This window comes from Pinus tabuliformis, chromosome 2_2, assembly GCF_031772625.1.
Source record: "Pinus tabuliformis cultivar Carrire ecotype Pingquan chromosome 2_2, CPIR1, whole genome shotgun sequence".
In the NCBI taxonomy this organism is placed as follows: Eukaryota; Viridiplantae; Streptophyta; class Pinopsida; order Pinales; family Pinaceae; genus Pinus; species Pinus tabuliformis.
In genome coordinates, this window is record NC_142300.1 from 780,533,740 (window position 1) to 780,536,598 (window position 2,859).

The window sequence follows — 2,859 nt, forward strand, 5'->3', positions numbered from 1 at the left end:
AAGTCAAATGAAAGGATGAGGGGGTAGTCATGACATTAATGATATGTGGTTGAGGTGGATGGGAGGAAGAGCACAAAAGGGGAAGGATGATGAAAATAGAGGGGGATCATTAGTCTTGGTTTTGGTTGTGGTTGTGGTTTTGGAGGATTTAATATTGGGAGGAATGTGAAGAAAAAAAGAAGAGAGAGAAAGAGAGTGTTTGTTTAACTTGGAAACACTGCATCTGGTTGGACTTGGGTTCGCTAGGAAATACTTCCTAGTTGTCGAGGAGGCAAATCTAGTCAGGTAGTCAAGAGGAGCATCCCAACAGAGTCAGGAGCTCAGCAACATCTCACCTAAGCTATTGGAACAATTATTCCTCCATTTATTGATTACTTATGTAAATGGTTGCAATGAAATTCTTACTTATTTAATTTGTGGTAAATCAATTTTAATGGTATATTATCATCAAATAAATGTTTAGATATAAATAAGTTATTTCTCATCTTATTGCGTTTAAAATTAGAGAAATTTAGTTTTTAGTTAGAGGAGCCTCACACGTGGTATCGAAGCCAAGTTTCAATTCTTCAGGACTTTATAGGCCCTATGCACTTGCTTCAACATACTAAAATTCGTTACTAGTAGATATTTAACAACCAACTCGGGGGTAGATTCTTGTATAACATATCTATGTATCCAATAGAATTTCTCGTGTTATATTTTTTTCTTTTTTCTTTTGGATGATTCAAACAATAGATACATACTTTCTAGGTTTACTAACTGCGCTTCCTGCTATCATTGTTGTCCATGAAACCACATCTCTGTGAGACATTGTGTCAAACATTTGGTGCACATTCTCTAATTTCCCACATTTAGCATACATGTCTATTTGTACATTCCCCATATAAACATCTGATTCAAATCCAGTGCCAACAATCTGATCATGGATCTCCTTGCCTTTTTCCAAAGCTGATAAGCCTGCACACTCCCTGATTGCAAAAAGAAAGGTGAACTTGTTTGGCTCAATGCTTGATCCTTACATTTCATATTAAAATTCAAGTGTTTCCTGCCAGAGTCCTTTCCTGCTATAAGCCCTTATAAATGCATTCCATAAGTAAACATTCCGTTTATGCATTTTGTCATACATATTGCGCACATTCTTCTAGCTATCCCAAGTGCCATATAAAGTCACAAGTTTGGTAACCAAAACTATGTTTTGTTCAAGTCCACTCATGAGTATCCGAGCATGGATTTATTGAAGCTCATTCATACTCTTACACACCTACAAAAGAGAAGAGAAGGCTTTGAAGGCAAGTGAGTAGCCTCTACATACTGCGCTAGTTTCCTTGTTTTGCGATTCCCAGCTTAGACTTCGAGTGTTTTGTTGTTCAACAGCGTCAACAGTAGTAAATATAGAATGATGGATGTCCAGACAACAAGGTATGTGAAAATATTTTAGAGTTCTTATTATTCTGTGAGAAATGCAGTGTTGAATATGAGCCGATTCCATGGTTTCCAATGTCAATACCATTACCAAATTCCTGTATATATACTCATTGTCTACAAATACGTTATCACGTCTAGAGGCTTGAGATATATTAGAAACTCTTCCTTAGTAATTTTACTTGAAAGATATCAAGTAGCCTGCAATTGAGTTTCCCTCATAATTTGAGTTCATTTAAGCTCAAATTTTATTCTCTAGTCTCAGGATCCACTCTCAAACATTAGTCTCAGCATCTGCTCTCAAACATTCTGTGTCTGGGTACATTCCCATCTTGGCTTGTCCAGCTGATTGAGCATGTACAAACTCAGGGAAGGAGCATACTTTCCGCATAGCTCTCACCTGTTACATAAAATGGGCGTTTGTGAAATAGGGGATTCAAGTTGAAGAACGCTTGTAGGGCAACATACAAGTCCTTGGCAACCTCGTCCTGGTTCGCAGGAATGTGTTCCTCGGAGGGGGCAATGCTGAAGCCGCTTCCAATAGGATCATCCAAGAACAGTAGGCCAAATACACGATTCCAAGGTGTGGGATTCTGATGCAAACGGAGATCTGGGCTGTCGCTGACTCTCCAGGGCCCTAATTCGTAGAAATTTCCAATCAGGCCAGAGCAGCCGGGACCTCCTTGCAGCCACAGAAGAATCGGAGTATCAGACAACTGTTTTTTAGGGGAGATGGCCTCGTAGTATGCATAGAACATACGAGCGCCACTCTTTCCTTCTATATTCAGATACCCAGATTCCGTCGGCAGTGCCTCTTTGGGAAACGCTCCAGTTTCCATGCCCGCCACCACATCCCAAAACATTATTGTTATGAATTGCACAGCCACCACAGCTGCTACTGCAACTGCAATGGAATTTCTACCGTGCAGCTTCATCGTCAAGCAGCACAATCTGTGTGCCTGCCTTCCTTCCATCAATTTTCAAACCCTGATTAAACACTTGGCAAATTGACAGTATGTGGGAGATGCATCAATCACAACAACCCTCAAGAGAACCATGGATATGAGCGATCTCCTCATACCAACAGGATTCAAGCACTGAGCCTATGGTACTCTGTATATAAGCGCATAGAAAGTGATCGAAAAGGATGGAAGGTCTGGATGCCCAGGGAAAAATCACAAACATATAGCTTTTGCAGGCAAATTTTAGATTCTCTCTTGGCATCAGAGCCTGTGTTTACTTTTTCATTTTTTTAAAAGGCTCCCTCCTAGCTGCAATAATCTGGTTTTCTGCTTGCATGTCTTGGGTTTCTTCCAAGTGCGTAATATTTGCATTTACAACGAACACTCAAAATATAAGCTTACGATCTGATCCAAAATGCAAGTTCTTCGGAGGAAACCAGAAATCAGGAGCCCCCATATCCAATGTTGTCAATCT

The 2,859-nt window shown here is 40.0% G+C and overlaps 1 pseudogene; it reads right to left on the bottom strand.

Annotated features, from left to right (window-relative positions):
* Positions 1 to 724: 724 nt before the first annotated feature.
* Positions 725 to 2,357, bottom strand: LOC149195014 (serine carboxypeptidase-like 50 pseudogene; annotated as a pseudogene).
* Between the last annotated feature and the right edge of the window lie 502 nt (positions 2,358 to 2,859).